The sequence below is a fragment of the Danio rerio genome, chromosome 10, assembly GCF_052040795.2.
Source record: "Danio rerio strain M-AB ecotype USA chromosome 10, GRCz13ab, whole genome shotgun sequence".
Classification (NCBI taxonomy): domain Eukaryota; kingdom Metazoa; phylum Chordata; class Actinopteri; order Cypriniformes; family Danionidae; genus Danio; species Danio rerio.
In genome coordinates this window covers 36,973,739-36,993,687 of record NC_141030.1, presented here as the reverse complement: position 1 = coordinate 36,993,687, position 19,949 = coordinate 36,973,739, and the positions used below count along the sequence as shown (strand labels likewise).

The following is a 19,949-nucleotide window of genomic DNA, read 5'->3' as shown; positions in this document are numbered from 1 at the left end:
TTAAAACTCCCCAAGTAAGCACTTTATGTGTGGATATTGTTGCGAGGGGTTAAAGTTGCACAATGTTCTATTTGGTGTTTGGGAATGGGTAAATGTCGCACTTCATTTTATACTTCTACTTCTTGTTTTGTTTTCTACAATCTTATTGGAAGGGTCTTTTCTGTTATATTTAAACGAAGCGTTTGTATGTAAGCTTACATTTTTAAAGACGTATGGTTAAACCACACAATGTTAACGCATCAGGCGTTTGCCAGGTGAATCTTATAAGTTGGAATGTTAAATCTTTGAATCATCCAGTGAAACGTGGAAAGGTTCTCTCACACTTAAAACAGTTAAATACAGATATCGCTTTCCTACAAGAAACCCACCTGAAAACTTTTGATCACTTTAGACTAAGAGGAGGATGGGTGGGACAACTCTTTCACTCGACTTTTCACTCCAAATCTAGAGGAACAGCAATTCTCATTAGTAAAACGGTTTCATTTGAGGCATCAAAAATCGAAGCTGATCCAGCAGGCCGTTATATAATGGTAGTGGGTAGACTAAATAATACTCCGGTAGTTATGGTAAATGTATATGCACCCAATTGGGATGACAGTGCATTCTTTACGGGTCTCTTCTCACGAATACCTAATATAGATACTCATCATCTTATATTAGGAGGAGATATTAATTGCGTACTATCACCCTCACTGGATCGCAGCTCTCTCAAACCAATGATACCAAGTCGTACAACTCAAGTGATTAACCAACTTCTTAAAACCTATGGAATGATTGATGTTTGGAGATTCCAAAATCCTGGGTGTAGAGGTTATTCATTTTATTCACCAGTTCATAAGACATATTCACGTATAGATTATTTTTTTCTGGACAGTGAACTACTTCCTCTAGTTAGTGAATGCAAATATAATGCAATAGTGATATCAGATCATGCGCCATTATTAATCACTCTAGATATGCCAATTACATCAAACAACTATCGGCCATGGCGATTTAATACACTACTTCTCTCTGATGTGGAGTTTGTTAAATTTATATCATCAGAAATTAGAGAATATTTAGTGCACAATCAGACTCCAGGAATATCTTCTAGTCTTATTTGGGAATCTCTTAAAGCCTATCTTCGAGGCCAAATTATATCATATAGTGCCAGATTAAAGAAAAAACAACATGAGCGGCTTAAAAAAATTGAAAATGATATTTTAAAACTTGATGAAATTTTGGCACACTCATCTACACCTGACATGTTTAGACAGCGTTTAGCTCTTCAGTCTGAATTTAATTTATTATGTACAAAACAAACAGAAAATCTTTTAATTAAGTCCAGGCATAAGATGTATGAACATGGTGAAAAGATAGGGAAGATCTTAGCTCACCAACTTCGACAACAAAATGCAGCACATTCCATTATGTCAGTTAATGATAACACTGGCACTAAATTGACGAATCCCTTAGAGATCAACCATCGGTTTAGAGAATACTATTCACAATTATATACTTCGGAGTCTTGTAAAGATGAGTCATTATTTGATTCTTTTTTTAAGAAAATTAGTCTACCCACTATTGATCAAGAGTTCGCTCTAGACATGGAGAATCCATTTTCAAAAGACGAATTTATTAGAGCAGTGTCATCTATGCAAAACGGAAAATCACCAGGCCCAGACGGTTTTCCAAGTGAATTCTTTAAAAAGTTCTCTGGCGATCTTGCCCCTATTCTACTTTCCCTATATGAAGAATCCTCAGTCACGGGCTCCTTGCCAGAGACTATGAATCAAGCAATTATTTCTCTAATCTATAAAAAAGATAAAAATCCATCAGAATGCAGCTCTTATCGACCAATTTCATTGCTGAATGTTGACAGTAAGATATTCGCCAAAATATTAGCGCATCGGCTGGAAATAGTGCTACCTACAATAGTTTCTGGTGACCAGACAGGCTTTATTAAAAACCGATATTCATTCTATAATATACGCAGACTTCTAAATATCCTCCACCATCCCACTCCATCTGATGTCCCGGAAGTCCTTCTCTCACTTGATGCTGAGAAGGCTTTTGATCGGGTGGAGTGGGACTACCTCTTTTACACTCTTAAAAAATTTGGATTTGGCACAAAGTTCATTTCATGGATTAAAATCTTATACTCATCACCTATGGCAGCAATACGTACAAATTGTCACATTTCTCCTTTCTTTTCGTTAGAAAGGGGAACCAGACAAGGCTGCCCTCTGTCCCCCTTATTATTTGCATTGGTAATTGAACCTCTGTCCATTGCGATACGAAATGATATCAATATCAAGGGTATACAGAGGGACAACTTTGAACATAAAATTTCTCTCTATGCAGATGACACCCTCCTATATATATCTGAACCACTAACAACTCTACCACAAATTATGACATTACTGACTGCCTTTGGGAAAATATCAGGTTATAAAATAAATATGCAAAAAAGTGAGCTTATGCCCATTAATAATGCTGGTAGAAAGATTATTTTTACCTCACTACCATTTAAAATAACTAAAGACAAATTCAAATATTTAGGTATATGGATCACTAATAAATACAAACATTTGTACAAAGTTAATTTCCCTCCACTGATAGATTCCATAAAAAAAGACCTTGAACGTTGGAATCCGTTACCATTGTCACTGGGAGGTAGAATAAACACTATAAAAATGAATATATTACCCAGATGTTTATATCTTTTTCAGTGCATACCCGTATTCTTAACAAAATCATTTTTCTTACTTTTAGATAAATTAATATCATCTTTTATATGGAATGGAAAAAATGCACGTATCCGTAAAAATATTTTACAACGACACCGAGACCATGGAGGATTGTCATTACCCAACATTCAGCAGTATTACTGGGCAGCTAATATTCGAGCAATGCTACACTGGTCAAATCCATCATATGACAGTGGCCCTAATTGGTTATCTTTAGAAAACACATCAAATTTTTCAACCTCTCTCCATGCTCTGCTATGCTCAAATTTTCCGACACCTGAACCTTTATCTAAATACTCTTTAAACCCAGTTGTCAAACACTCACTCAAAATATGGGCACAATTTAGAAGAAGTTTTGCACTAAAAGGACTATCAGCCTATGCCCCCATAGCAAGAAATCATATGTTCACCCCCTCTACTATAGACAAAACTTTTGACATCTGGTCTATGAAAGGTCTTAAGATATTAAAAGATATGTTTATTGATGGGCAATTTGCTTCATTTCAACAAGTAAAAGTTAAGTTTCAAATTCCAAATTCCCACTTCTTTAGATACCTCCAGCTGCGAAGTTTTGTGTCCTCCTCAATGAGTCACTATCCCTCACTGCCTCCCCCCTCCCTGCTTGACTCTATTATGGAGCTAAGCCCATACTCAAAAGGACTTATTGGCAAAATATATTCTATAATTAATTCCCACAATCTGGAACCCCTAGTAAAATTAAAAAGAAAATGGGAGGTGGAGCTAGAGATAGAACTATCAGAAGATATGTGGCAATCCGTTTTAGACAATATCCACTCATCTTCAATTTGTTTAAAACATAGAGTTATACAATTTAAAGTAGTACATAGATTACATTGGTCCAAAGTGAAACTAGCCAAATTTAAACCAAATATAGACCCTAACTGTGACCGGTGTAGCATTGAGCCAGCTACTTTATCTCATATGTTTTGGGCTTGTTCAAAATTAAAGAAATTCTGGCAGCTAATATTCAAATTCCTCTCGGACGCATTAAATACCTATGTAGAACCTGAGGCCATAATTTCAATTTTTGGAATCACACCACAGTCCTTATGTTTTAACAAAAGCAAGATAAATGTGATTGCCTTTGCTACGCTTTTAGCTAGAAGATTAATATTGCTGAAATGGAAGGAAAAACTTCCTCCAACCTTTAAGCAATGGCTTATGGAACTTCTACACCACCTGACCTTAGAAAAAATACGATACACTTTAGGAGGCTGTACTGATATGTTTTTTCTCACCTGGCAACCTGTTTTAGATCACGTAAAAAAGATGGACCCCTCAGTCATTTTAGAAGAGTAGAACCTTTCCTTGTTTGTTTGTTTGTTTGTTTGTTTGTTTTTTTTTTCTCTTTTCTCTTCAATTTTTTGTATTTTCTTTTTTCTCCCCTTATTAATGAGAGTAACATATGTTTTACTTATTATAACTATTTATTTGTATTTTTTCTTAATATTATTATTTTTTTTTTTTCTAGAACCTAAATGTATGTGCGGCAGGTTTTGTTTGTTGTGTAAAAAAAAAATTTAAAAAGCTATTTTGTAATGTATGTTTCATATCTAATATGTTCAATAAAAATACTTTTGGAAAAAAAAAAAAAATTTTAAAACCACTTCAAACTTTTAAAATCACTTCAAACTTTTAAAATCCCTTTAAATTTTAAAACAACTTCAAACTTTAAAAACCGCTTTAAATTTTAAAACCACTTCAAACTTTTAAAACCCACTTCAAACTTTTAAAACCACTTCAAACTTTTAAAATCGTTTTAAACTTTTAAAACCGATTTGAACTTTTAAAATCGCTTTAAACTTTTAAAACCACTTCAAACTTTTAAAATCACTTCAAACTTTTAAAATCACTTTAAATTTTAAAACAACTTCAAACTTTTAAAACCGCTTCAAACTTTTAAAACTGCTTTAAATTTTAAAACCATTTCTAACTTTTAAAACCGCTTTAAACTTTTAAAACCGCTTTAAACTTTTAAAACCGCTTTACATTTTAAAACCTCTTTAAACTTTAAAATCACTTAAAAATTTTAAAACCGCTTCAAACTTTGACCGCTTCAAACTTTTAGGCCGCTTCAACTTTCAAACATATAAAACTACTTCAAGCTTCGAATGTACTAAGAATACTTCATTTTGATTAGTCCTCTCCCCTTGTTCTAAGCAACAATATTTCTCCTACTGTAACCTGTGTCTCTCAAATCACACAGCAGATTTTGTTTTTCACCCGTCCATTTCACTTACATTTTTTATTTAATTCAGTGATTTGTTTACTAGCAAGCTGTTGTCTTCTGGCAGGATTCAAACCTCAACTGTAAAAGTGAACAATCCAGGCCTGTATGCAAACAGAAATGCAACAAGAAACATTTAAACTGATTCATGCTCCCCCGGAGTTGTGGTTTGAGAGTTTATACGGCTCAGTTTGACAGTTATTGAGAATTGTACGACTTTTCAAGGTCACGTTGAACCACTTTCGTGATGTTTGGTCCTTCAGGAATGTACAGTGCCGTAAATTCATATGCCTCGTATTAAAAGATACCAGTGTTATGAAGCAGTTTGTTCATTAATGTGGCCCAGACAAAGCAATTCTTCAGAAAAATCTGTAAAATGTTGGACATTTCATTGCCGTCACACCCAGTGTTTACATTGTTTTGCTTATTAATCCATTCCTTGTAACAAAAGTTTGAGATCAGAAAGAATTTTTTAGAACGTTTTCTGCTCACCAAGGCTGCGTTTATTTAAACAAAAATACAGTAAAAAATGTAAAATTGTGAAATATTATTTTATATAGCTAATGTCATTTTAAATGGAGTTTAAATTATATTTTATTTCTGTGATTTAAACCTGAATTTTTCAGCATTGTAACTCCAGTCTTCAGTGTCACATGATCTTTCATAGATCCGTATAATATGCTGATTTGGTTTATTGTTAAGATAGTCTATTATTTGTACTCAATCATGGATACTTATCAAAGTTTTAAGCTATTTTTTACCGCAAAGTTTGAAGTAACAGCATTGATTTGATATATATAAACTTTTATAAACTTTGATGTACAATCACCGGCCACTATATTAGGTACACTTGTCCAACTGCTTGTAAACACAATTTTCTAAACAGCCAATCACGTCAGCAACTTAATGCATTTAGACATGTAGACATGGTCAAGATGATCTGCTGCAGTTCAAATCGAGCATCAGAATGGGAAAGAAAGATGATTTAAGTGACTTTGAACATGGCATGGTTGTTGGTGCCGGACGGACTGATCTGAGTATTTCAGAAACTGCTGATCGACTGGGATTTTTCTAGGGTTAACAGAGAATGGTCCAAATAAGAGAAAATATCCAGTGGGCGGCAGTTCTGTGGGTGCAAATGCCTTGTTGATGCTAGAGGTCAGAGGAGAATGGTCAGACTGGTTCCAGCTGATAGAAGGCAACAGTAATTCAAAGAAACAAAGTTACAGCCGAGGAATGCAGAAGAGCATCTCTGAATGCACAACAAGTTGAACCCTGAGGCAGATGGGCTACAGCAGCAGAAGACCACACCGGGTGTCACTCCTGTCAGCTGAGAACAGTAAACTAAGGCTACAATTCACACAGGCTCTCCAAAATTGGACAAAAGAAGATTGGAATAACATTGTCTGGTCTGATGAGTCTCGATTTCTGCTGCGATATTCAGATGGTAGAGTCAAAATTTGGCATCAGCAACATGAAAGCATGGATCCATCCTGCCTTGTATCAATGGGTTCAGGGTGGTGGTGGTGTAATGGTGTGAGGGATATTTTCTTGCCATTTCTTGACCCATTAGTTCCAATTGAGCATCATGTCAACACCACAGCCTGCCTGAGTATTGATGCTGACCATGTCCATCCTTTTATGAATACAGTGTACTCATCTTCTGATGGCTAATTCCAGCAGGATAACACGCCATGTCATAAAGCCTGAACCATCTCTGTCTGGTTTCTTGAACATGAACAGTTCACTGTACTCAAATGGCCTCCACAGTCAACAGATCTCAATCCAATAGAGCACCTTTTGGGATGTGGTGAAAAGAGAGATTTGCATCATGGATGTGCAGCCGACAAATCTGCAGCAACTGCGTGATGCTATCATGTCAATATGGACCAAAATCTCTGAGGAATATTTTCAGTACCTTGTTAATCTATGCCACAAAGGATTAAGGCTGTTCTTAAGACAAAAGGGGGTACAATCTGGGACTAGTAAGAGGTACCTAATAAATTGTCCGGCGAGTTTATATATGAACATATAAACTTTGTGCTTTTAGACAGCACAAATAGACAAACATATACATGTGTTTACTTTCACACTTGAGCTATTTAATGTGTCCTTGAATAAAATATAGATGTGTATATACAGACAAATAAAAACAGTAAACACTATTTGTAATGGTATTTTCCACAAAAGAATATGAAGCAGGCCTTTAGTTTTAAAGTTGAGCAGCAGATCAACGTATTATAATGATTTGTGAAAGATTGTGTGACGGCTGAAAGCTGAAGAAATTATGCTAAAATGAAGTTTTAAATCACAGGAATAAATTATATTTGAAACTGCATTCAATAACACAAAGTGATTTTAAATTCTAATAAAATTTCACACTTTTACAGTATTTCTAAAATAAATAAATGCAGATTTGGTGAACAAAATAGACTTCCTCAAAAGACAAAAGAAGCACTAATCCCAGGCTTTTAAGCGGTAGTGTATGTGAGGCCAGTTCTTCTCATTGAAGCTTCATATTTGGATACTCTGATTGGCTGCGTGTAAAGGATCGCTTTACTTTTGAAGGAGTAGACGTCAAGGAATGCAGGAGTGTTGTGGGAGGACAGACGCAGCTGGTATCGACAGCTGTAAGAGATCCTTTGTCCCATAATGCTATTACAATTGTCACAAGAGAGGAACTCCCAGTAATAGCGTGCAGTAAATCAAACAATCTATTCTACGATTTGATGTGAAATTAATGAAATGTTTGTTGAGCAGGAAATTAGCATGATAAATTAATTTCTGATGGATCATGTGACACTGAAGCCTGAAGTAGTGATGGTGAAAATTCAGCTTTAAAGGCACAGGGGTTAATTACGTTTTAAAATCGCTTACATATTATAAAAAAAACAAATATCGTCAAGGAGTTATAATAATAAAGGTTAATAGTTATAATAAATAAACAAAATAGGGCTACCCTATGCGCTACGTTTGAGCTTCGATATCGCAATGTGTGCATCACAATAGTCACATCACAAAGTATGCAGTGTTGAGTTGGGATAATAGACAGTGTTGCCGACTTAGCAATTTTATTGCTAGGTTTAGCAACTTTTCATACTATTCTAGCAACTTTTTTTTTTTCAAAAAGCACCTAGCAACAAATTTAGCAATTTTGAACATTCCTTTGGCTACTTTTAGCAATTTTAAAAAGTGATTTAAAAGAGCAGTGGCTGCAGGCTTCACTCAGTTAATAGCTAGCTCAAATTGTTTTTCATATTTGTTAATTTACTGATATTTATTAACATATAATTGTTGGTAATTTAGGTAGCAATAAGTTCCAACAGTGCTATAATTGTTGTCACTTTCACAGATGTGTTAATTTTACTAGTTAAAAACAGTAAGTACACAAGCTGTGATTGTTAAAAAGAATGTACCTGTTCATTATCAGTGTTATATTTAAAAATAAAAAATTCTTATCAAAAAGTGTTTGTATTACTTTTACAAATAGTCAACTATATTTTTTATACAAATCTAAATGGACATTTCAAAGAATGTTTTTGAGAATATTTGAGAAAACATTAATTATTTTGTATATTGCACAAAGATGTAGTTTTGAGTTGCGCGTACACAATGACGTCATCACGCAAAGTAATATGTTAATAAAAACCTATTTATTGTGCATCTGGATGTAATGTTTTAATATAATATAATACACGGCGCCTCAGAGAGTAGAGACATGCTCTGCAAAAAAAAATGCTTTTCTTACTTAGATTTTTTGTCTTGTTTCTAGTCCAAATATCTACGAGTTCTTAAATCAAGAAGCATTTTCTAGATGAACAAAACATATTGCCTTGTTTTAAGAAATAATATGCCAAAATGAAGCGAGTTTTTCCTTAAATCAAGCAAAATAATCTGCCAATGGGGTAAGCAAAATAATTTTGTTTTTCCATTTGTGATAAGATTATTTTGCTTACCCCATTGGCAGATTATTTAGCTTGATTTAAGGAAAAACTTGGCATATTATTTCTTAAAACAAGACAATATGTTTTGCTTGTCTAGAACAGGGGTTCCCAAACTTTTCAGCCTGTGACCCCCAAAATGACAATGCCAGTGACTTGCGACCCCCAATATCCTCTGAGGCGGTTAAAAATACAGAAACCTGGCATGCAACGGGGCACACACACCAATAGACCCAAGTCTATTCTTCAATTAATGTATGTCAGTGCTGTAAATGTGCCAGAAAGTTTAACCTGGTGTTATAAAATCAATCTGCTGCATCTGACGCTATTGCTGTGTCTTTAGTATAATGTAATTACCCGCAATCCAATAGTAATACAAGCTACTATAGTAACTATATAGTATATAGTAACTATAAATAATTTTTTTTTCTCTTCAGTAGGTTATGGATAATATATGGTCATTCATATTGTTTAATAAAAATAAATAGATTTTTGGAAATCACCAGGCGACCCCCCCTTCATTGTCCTGCGACCCCTCGGGGGGTCCCGACCCCCACTTTGAGAACCACTGGTCTAGAAAATGCTTCTTGATTTAAGAACTTTTAGATATTTGGAAGCAAGAAAAAAATCTAAGTAAGAAAAGCATTTTTTGCAGTGTGACGGGCTTACGCTTGTCATATACTACATGATGACATCACTCATATTGTTAGGAAATAGGAATATATTTTTTATTATTTTTGTCTCTTTTTCTTTTAATCAAACAATTAGCTGTATTGGTCATTTAAGGGTCATATATTTACTGAACTTCAACTGTTGTGTTTGAGATGCTGTGCATACTAATTAGCTATTTTGCAGAAGTAGATAAATGCTGGTCCAAAATTAAATTCAGCTCTGCAGAAACTTCCTGTCAGAAGAAAAGTGTAAAAACTGAACACAGAGCACAGAAAGTTTTATACTTTTATTGTTGTGCAGAGAATTCATCGAAAAAGAGGACTTTTGTCTGGGGTACGGCCAATGGAGGACTGGACAATGATTGACAAATGACTAATTTCCCTAAACTCCACCTGTTAATATCAGCTGCCTATATAAGTTGAAGTCAGCAAAAGAAAGTGGTTGCTCACCTCCTTAATGTAACTTCTGCATTGCATTGAGGATAACAGAATTCTGTGAATCGAATTATTTATTTGTATCCAATAAATGGTTCCGATTTTTGACATCGAAGAAAAACCTCTCCTGACCTTTTCTCTTAAACATGCATGGAATTGATTAATATTCCAACAATATGCAAATTAGCGCGTGACATCATCTGGCAACATTTAATTACTTTTGGGGCAGGCGTTAGCTACTTTTCATTGGCTACACTGATTATAGATGACCAGAAACCACAGGTCAAAACACACAAGATTTGTTTAGACACTGCAGAATTGAACCATAATAGAGTGAAGGTTTATCATCTGCATGTGTATTTAAGGCGTGCACCTATGTCAGCATTTTAAGAGAGTTTAGTTGTGCATAAAGAAGTTTAATAAAGATTATTTTTATGGAATTACTATTAGGATGATGACTAAACAGTATTTGATTATTTGCCCCATTATGTTAATTTATGACTGTAGTTTGTTTATTATATGTATATAATATATAATTTCATTTAAAAAACTATATTTCACTCCACTACAAAATCATCCCAATCAATCTAAAGCAGTGGTCACCAAACTTGTTCCTGGAGGGCCGGTGTCGTGCAGATTTTACCTTCAACCCTAATCAAACACACCTGAACAAGTTAATCAAGCTCTTACTTGGTATACTTAAAACATCCAGGTAGGTGTGTTGAGGCAAGTTAGAGCTAAACCCTACAGGGACACCGGCCCTCCAGGACCAGGATTGGTGACCCCTGATCTAAAGCATAGACCTCAAACTTGATTACATTTACATTTAGTCATTTAGCAGAAGCTTATATCCAAAGCGACTTACAAATGAGGACACGAAAGCAATTTACACAACTATAAGAGCAACAATTTATAAGTGCTGTAGGCAAGTTTCAGGTATGTAAAATGTAAGACACAAAACCATTAGTAATATATATTTTGTAGTACAGTTAACGGTGGAGCCAGAGAGGAAATTGCAGATTAGGAAGGAAAGTGGAGAGTAGTCTTTAACACTTTGATTAGTTGTATCAGCTGTGTTTGAACAGGGTTAAAGCTAAACTGTGCAGAGCTGTGGCCCTCCAGGGATTAAGTTTGAGACCACCATCTAAAGCAATGACTTTCCAAAAGAGCTATTAAAGTCATTTGGTGAAGTTGTATTTATGTCACAATGTATATCGCAGAGAGAAAAAAATTGCAATGTGCAATTTTTCCAATATTGTGCTGCCCTAAAACTAATAATAACACTTTTAAACATACATTAAAACGGTTATTTTACAATGTAGTATTAATAATATAGTAAATAGTATTAATAGTACAGTAAAATGCATGTTTTCTCACAATTCCCAACACAAATTGATTAGGTTAGCTTAATTAAAATTAAGTGGATTGACCATAAAACAATTAAGTTGTTTCAATTGTGTTGTTTCAGCTCATTTTTCATAATAATCAAATAAATAATATATATTTTTGAGTGTGCTACATTAATATAGTTGTTTTTACTGTATGTTATATATTATTTTAGGCGACACGGTGGCTCAGTGGTTAGCACTGTCACCTCACAACAAGAAGGTTGCTTTTTTGAGTGCCTTCTGGGTCAGTTGGCATTTCTGTGAGGAGTTTGCATGTTCTCTCTGTGTTCTTGTGGGTTTCCTCCGGGCGCTCCAGTTTCCACTACAGTCCAAAGACATGCGCTATAGATGAATTGAATAAACTAAATTGGCCGTAGTGTATGTGTGTGAATGCGAGTGTATGGGTGTTTTCCAGTACTCTGTTGCAGCTGGAAGGGCATCCGCTTCATAAAACATATGCTGGATAAGTTTGCAGCATAGCAGCGCAGTCCGCTGCGGCGACCCCTGATGAATAAAGGGACTAAGTTGAAGGAAATATTTTTCATTATTCTTTACCTGGTGGCAAAACTTAGTACAAACATTTAACTCTCTTCCAAAACAAAGGAGAATTATCATTACCAAATTAAAATGACATCAAACCCTAAATGGAAATTTGAATATTAATATTTTGGAATATATTCAGATATTTTTTAAAGGATATAAGACAGAATATATCCATACATGTAAATTTATTATTATTATTATTTTCATTTTTTTAATAAAATTTTTTGACATTTTTAAACAAAATTTTCGAAACATAAATAAATATATACATATATCGTCACCTTGGAATTCTAAGGTTTTATCTGCGTTCTGAATGATTTCGAGATATTAAGCTTCAAAGTTTTAGCATTCCATATAGCAAACAGTATGTGTGTAACATTTTTTTTTAATAAAAAATGTAAAATGTAAATAGCATCCCATAATGTAAATAAGTCATTTAATAAAAATATGTCAATAACTCAACTATATATACAGTATATATATATATATATATATATATATATATATATATATATATATATACATACAGTTGAAGTCAGAATTATTAGCCCCCATTTGAATTTTATTTTCTTTTTTAAATATTTCCCAAATTATGTTTATCAGAGCAATGAAATTTTTACAGTATTTCTGATAATATTTTTTTCTCTGGAGAACGTCTTGTTTGTTTTATTTTGGATAGAACAAAAGCAGTTTTCAATTTTTTAAACAGCATTTTAAGGACAATTTATTAGCCCCATTGAGCTATACATTTTTTAGATAGTCTACAGATCAAACCATCGTCATACAATAACTTGCCTAATTACGCTAGCCTGCCTAGTTAACCTAATTAACCTAGTTAATCCTTTAAATGTCACTTTAAGCTGTATAGAAGTGTCTCGATAAATATCTGGTGAAATATTATTTTCTGGCAAAGATAAAATAAATCAACTATTAGAAATGAGTTATTAAAACCATTATGTTTAGAAATGAGAAACTTTTCTCTCCGTTAAACACAAATTGGGGAAAAAAGAAACAGGGTGGCTAATAATTCTGAATTATATATATATATATATATATATATATATATATATATTCAGTGAGCACCTTTGTGCTATATGTCGGCGGACTTAACCACTAGGCTATTGGCGCCGAGCAATAACTCAATTTTGACAAAAAGTGTCAGATAGAACCTTATAATTCTAAGATGACGATATTTAAATTTTATCCTTAGTTAAAGTTTATGTATAGTTAAAAAAACTATAGCAGTTCATTGGTTCGAGTCCCAGCTGGGCCACTTGGCATTTCTGAGTTTGCATGTTCTCTGCGTGTTCGTGTGGGTTTCCTCTGAGTGCTCCACGTTTCCCCCACAGTCCAAAGACATGCGCTATAGGGGAATTGAATAAACTAAATTGGCCATAGTGTATGAGTGTGTGTATGTGTGTGAATGTGAGAGTGTATGGGTGTTTCTCAGAACTGAGTTGAGGCTTGAAGGGCATGCGCTGCGTAAGTCATTTGGTGGAACAGTTGGTGGTTCATTCCGCTGTGGAGAACTTTGAAATAGAGACTAAGAAAATGAATGATTAAATGAATGATTTCTATTTTCATATTTTTATATGATATATAAATATTAGTGACTTTATTTTCTTAGTATATAGTCTAATAATAAATAAATATATTACAAAATTTGACACATTTCATCTTACATTAACAGTTCAAACAAACAAAAAAAAGCATGTCAAATTGTTTTCATGTCTTATTAATTTCAACAGAGCTCTCATTTGTTACCAGTTTTAATAATGTGCTTATTAAAGAGTCAAAAAATCTTTATTGCCTAGAGTAACTAATGCGGATTTGTGGTTAGATCTGTAAGACATTAAAAGACATTACAAATATTGTGGGCTGTGTTTGAAAATATAGCAAGCAGACTCCTTTAATTGATATTATCAAGAGTATTACATTTATATTATGGCTCACTGTGAGTTCCCAGATCCAAAACCGCTAAATCCTGACAGTTCAAGGCATTAGTCATTCATGGGAACAAATTCCCATCAGCAGAATTACAGCACTCACGCTTCCCATAATGCCCCACTCAGGCTCTTATCTATATCTATATAGCGGGCTCCAGCTGTCCCCCATACCAGGTTTCCAGAAGGGCTGGCAGAGGTTCAGATCCGTCACCTGCTCTGCACATTCCTCTAGGTTGAGAGATTGTGATCAGAACCTCTAGCAGTGAGCGTGGCTGTGGGAAACGCTCTGTCTGTGGTGTGCATCGCATGATTGATGAGGACGCATGTTCTCCAGGCCGCTCAGCTGCCAGGAGCGGGTCAGATCAGCTCATTTTCTGCTCATTATGGTGACTTATATGGCTGTGAATGCAAACTATGAATGCATGGTGAATTTAAAGCCCCCCTAAATCATAATTAAACATGTTTGCTTGTTTTAAATAGTTAATTCCCCCTAAATTTTTTAATTATATTATTAATTACTCAATTTTTCCAAGCCCCTGAGTTCGTTCATCTTTGAGAATAAAAATTAAAGGGATAGTTTACCCAAAAATGACAGTTTAGTCACTATTTACTCACCATCAAGTGTTTTTAAACCTGTTGAACACTAAAGAAGAATAGGGAAAACAATTACAGCTTTCTTCAAAATATCTTCTTTTGTGTTAAGCAGAAGAAAAAGTCAAACAGATTTGCAAGTGAAGGATGAGTAAATGATGACAGAAGTGTTAAGGCTGATTTATACTTCTGCGTCAAGTGTACGCATATGCTCCGGCGCAGTCTTAACGCAGTTGCATAACCCTCGCTGTGCCGTCGCCGACGCGCATCTCTCAGAAAATGTAACTATTCAATTCAATTTGCCTTTATTTCTATAGCGCTTTTACAATGTAGATTGTGTCAAAGCAGCTTCACATATAGCAGATCATAGTAAATTGAAACAGTGTATTCCAGTTTTCAGTGTTTAAGTTCAGTTCAGTTTAGCTCAGTTCAGTGTGGTTTAATATGCACCACTGAGAGTCCAAACACTGAAGAGCAAATCCATCGATGCACAGCTCTACAGATCCCAAGCCAGTGGCGACAGCGGCGAGGAAATAAACTTCACTAAGTCACTTCACTAAGTGTCGAATGTGAAGAATTACAAAACCTCAAGAGAAACCAGGCTCAGTTGGGCATGACCATTTTTCCTCTGGTTAAACGTCTTCTGCAGAGCTGCAGTCTAGGCGCCGGAGGCTGGAGAAAGCTGGACCTCAGCGAAGACTTGTCTGTCCCTGGAGCATCACAGGATTCAGTCTCATGTTCTCCACTCCTCTACGACCACCACAGCAGCTGCTCAGGATACGGCCTGGTCCAGGATTATGGAAACCTACACGTCGCAACGACGCATATTGCAAGCTCTGTGGTTGGTTGGCTTGGTAGTGTTGACGAGTGTGGGCGGTGCCGAGAGCTGCGAGTCCGAGTTACAAGTGTCGTGTCTCATTCCTGCAGCAAGAGGGCTTTATGATTGTTTATGAGCTCCAAAAGTGGAGGATCTGTTCGGCAAAATATCTGACTGCGTGTAATAAATATCTGACACCGCATCCTTAAGGACTGTTTGGAGAAATATTTGACTGTATGTCACTGCATATCAAACGACTTAAACGATATAACGAGAAATCTCCACTGTGCTACTGAGTGACAGCGCTTCTCAATGAACAGCGCAGCAGCGATGACGTAAGCATGCCCAGGCCCGATTGTGGTGTGAGTGCGGGCCGTCGGGGGAGATGGGAGGGGGGACAAGCGTGCATTGGCCTGGTTCGAGGCAACTGTACTTAGTGTGAGTACGGCCTAAGTTAACATTCAGAAAAAACTAACACACCCTCAAAGAAATTAGACACAGAGGAACATAAAATCCTACAGCCAGCTAGCGTTTCTGAAGTGCTATTGCATAATCATAAGGTAAACACAAACCAAAAGTCTTCATTTGGAGCTCAACAGTTGTAAACACTCGCTCCATCCGGCTCGCAGCTCTCAGCACCGTCCACGCTCGTCACAGCTACCAAGCCGACCAATCACAGAGCTTGCGCTACGCATCGTTGTGATGTGTAGTTTGATTTTTTGAAAGGTGCGCGTCAGCCACGGCCAGGGCTATGCGACCGTCCGAAGGCTGCACCGGATCATATACGTGCTCTTGATGCAGAAGTATAAATCAGCCATAACATGATAGTAAGTGTTTAATACTTTAGCTCATCCATGAACATGATTTCTGCAGGAGTCCTGTGGGATGATAAAAGCCCCTTTCACACAGTGATACCGGTAAATATCCGGAAAATTGATGGAACAACTTTACCGGTAGATTCAAAAAAGCGCTGTTCACACAGGCAAGGACGTTACGGATTTTTTTACGGAAAAGACTGTTCACACATTCGTTCCAAAATACTGGTAAATTCTGACATCATTAACCAGAATTGACCTCTAAACGGCTGCGCTTGTATTTGTAAACATTTGACTACATTACAAACTCTGGATGGATCAGTGTTGTGAACAACTTCGATGAAAACATATAGAGAAACACTTTCGCATATCGAGATGTTCGTAATGTGTGTGTGTGTGTGTGTGGGCTCACCAGCTGCTTCACGGGCACACGCGACGCAGAGCTTGAAGGTAAACTAACAACGGCCTATCATAAGCATATTATCGATAATTATTTACACCGTTGGCATTAAGAAGAAACATACTGTATACATGTTATCTGACTAACATCTAGCAGCTAAAGGTGTCTGGAAAAATATTCAAAGGCTTTTATTTTCATAAACCGTGCGGACGTGAATGCGTCTGACTGTTCTAATTGGCTAAAGCAGACGTCTCACGTCAGCACATTCTATACGTGCACGCGCTCTTTCCAGCAATCTTCCTTCTGCATTCACACAGCGCAGCATTTCGGCAAATTACCGGTAATGTTACAACTGCTCTTTCCGGAAAATAGCCGGAACAAATTTACCCCGTATTTTCAAAAAGGGCCTGTTCACGCATACAACCTTTCCGGAAAAAGGTCTGTATGTGTGAAAGGGGCTAATGACCACAACTCCCATGATTCCACATCGTCACATGAGTCACATCATCATCAAACTACAGCTTTGTTTGTTGTGAATATGCACCCTCTAGTGGGCATACTGTGCCTTTAACTGCAATTTTTCATTTCTACTAGAATTAGTAAAAGGTGGACTCTAATATGATGGCACTGTGGCTCAGTGCACGGTGGTTAGCACTGTCACCTAACAGCAAGAAGGTTGCTTGTTCGAACTTGTTGCCATTTCTGTGTGGAGTTTGCATGTTCTCCCCTTCTTCACAAGGGTTTCCTCTGGGTGTTCCAGTTTTCCCCACAGCCCAAAGACATGTGTTATAGGTGAAATAGGGTTAACAAAATTGGCCGTAGTGTTTGAGAATGCAAGAGTATTTGTCGGTTCATTTCACTGTGGCGATCCCTGATAAATAAGGGACTAAGCTGAAGGAAAATGAATGAATGGATTGGCTCCAATAGAAATAAATATTGGACTAAGTGCTTGACACATGGCAGCAAATGACGCACATGCTGTAGATCTGGCATTACTACTAATTCTAATTCTGTCCGAAACGATTTCATTACTTTGCATTTTACCAATCAACCTCTTTTATAAACCATCTCTAACATGCTGAGATGTCCTGTTCATAATCCCAGAAAACCCCCATCAGTCTCTGCCAGAATGCTGTTAATGGGTGTGGAGTCTTAATGTGGTCAGCTCGCATCTGTGATTTGTGTATTTGTACTTCTCCTAAGACACGAGTCGCACTCTGCTTTGGTACATCAATACATCACCAAAGTCTGCGCTGGCATGTGTTTGCACAACTTTATTAACCATGTCAGTTTTAATAAAATCGATGTGCTAGTTCCCTAAACATGGAACCATTCCTTCGCATCTGCAAAAAGCATAATGGCAATCCAATGTCTGCAGATCCCATTGTGTTGCTCTTCTTTGCAGCTCATCCGTTGGGTGTTTTTTCCCCCGAAACATTCAGCTGTCTACTGATCTGAGAGCAGTCTGATATCCAACTAAGCCAAGATAAAAGGAGAACAGGCACATGTCAGACAGCTGAACATTTCATTCGCCATTTACTAAGTCTGCTTGTACACATCCTTTTATCATACATCGGCCAGTCCAATGAAGAACCTACAAAGTAAATATCAGTGAGCAATACTGGTATAGAGATTGAACGCCGTTGTTTGGGTTTACCATCATAGGTGTTATCTTGTGTAGTTACTATTGCATTTGAATGAAGTCCGTATGGCTGTATCATACATCGTTTAGTCCAATGGAGAACCCACAAAGTAAATATTGGTGAGCAATACTGGTATAGATCATGGGTGTTATCTCATGCAGTTACTATTGTGTTTGAATGCAGTCCGTATGGGTTTATTATACCTCACCCACTCCAATGTAGAATCTACAAAGTAAATATTAGTAAGCAATACTGGTATAGATCGAATGCCATTCTTTGAGTTTACCAACATGAGTGTTATCTTGTGCAGTTACTATTGCGTTTGAATGCAGTCTATATGGGTTTATCATACATCGCAGAGTCCAATAGAGAACCCACAAAGTAAATATTGGTGAGCAATACTGGTATAGAGATTGAATGCCTTTCTTTGGATTTACCAACATGGGTGTTATCTCGTGCAGTTATTATTGCATTCGAATGAGGTCCATAAGGCTTAATCATACATAGTTTAGTCCAACGAAGAACCTACAAAGTAAAGATTGGTGAGCAATACTGGTATAGAGATTGAATGCCATTCTTTGGGCCAACCATCATGGGTGTTATCTCATGCAGTTACTATTGTGTTTGAATGCAGTCTATATGGGTTTATTATACATCACCCACTCCAATGTAGAACCTACAAAGTAAATATTGGTGAGCAATACTGGTATAGATCGAATGCCATTCTTTGAGTTTACCAACATGAGTGTTATCTCGTGCAGTTACTATTGCGTTTGAATGCAGTCTGTATGGGTTTATCATACATCGCAGAGTCCAATAGAGAACCCACAAAGTAAATATTGGTGAGCAATACTGGTATAGAGATTGAATGCCATTCTTTGGGCCAACCATCATGGGTGTTATCTTGTGCAGTTACTATTGCATTCTAATGCAGTCCATATGGGTTTATTATGCATCGCCCAGTCCAATGTAGAACTTACAAAGTAAATATTAGTAAGCAATACTGGTATAGATTGAATGCCATTCTTTGAGTTTACCAACATGAGTGTTATCTTGTGCAGTTACTATTGCGTTTGAATGCAGTCTATATGGGTTTATCATACATCGCAGAGTCCAATAGAGAACCCACAAAGTAAATTTTGGTTAGCAATACTGGTATAGAGATTGAATGCTTTTCTTTGGATTTACCAACATGGGTGTTATCTCGTGCAGTTATTATTGCATTCGAATGAGGTCCATAAGGCTTAATCACATTTACATTTACATTTAGTCATTTAGCAGACGCTTTTATCCAAAGCGACTTACAAATGAGGACAATGAAGCAATTTACACCACTAAGAGCAACAATGAATAAGTACTAAAGGCAAGTTTCAGGTCTGTAAAGTCTAAGAAGGGAAGTGTTAGTAATTTTTTTTTTTTTTTTTTTTTTTTTTTTTTTTGTACAGTTAGTGTGATATTCAAATAGGCAATTGCAGATTAGGAAGTGAAGTGGAGACTAAATAGTTGAGTTTTTAGTCGTTTCTTGAAAATAGCGAGTGACTCTGCTGTTCTGATGCAGTTAGGGAGTTCATTCCACCAACTGGGCAGATTGAGCGTGAGCGTTCGCGAAAGTGATTTTTTTCCTCTTTGGGATGGAACCACGAGGCGACGTTCATTCACAGAACGCAAGTTTCTGGAGGGCACATAGATCTGCAGAAGTGAGTGCAGATAAGAAGGTGCTAGGCCAGAAGTCACTTTGTAGGCAAACATCAGAGTTTTGAATTTGATGCGAGCAGCAACTGG

The 19,949-nt window shown here is 36.3% G+C and overlaps 2 protein-coding genes across 3 annotated transcripts in view; one reads left to right on the top strand and one right to left on the bottom strand.

Annotated features, from left to right (window-relative positions):
• mdh2 (malate dehydrogenase 2, NAD (mitochondrial)) overlaps nt 1-14,081 on the bottom strand; it is a 181,365-nt gene extending 167,284 nt beyond the window's left edge. Inside the window, exon 1 of the mRNA XM_087269157.1 lies at nt 14,073-14,081. The gene's annotated coding sequence lies outside the window, so the exon portion shown is untranslated. The remainder of the gene's footprint in view (nt 1-14,072) is intronic.
• col26a1 (collagen, type XXVI, alpha 1) overlaps nt 1-19,949 on the top strand; it is a 67,598-nt gene that overhangs the window by 12,968 nt on the left and 34,681 nt on the right. The window lies entirely within an intron of this gene.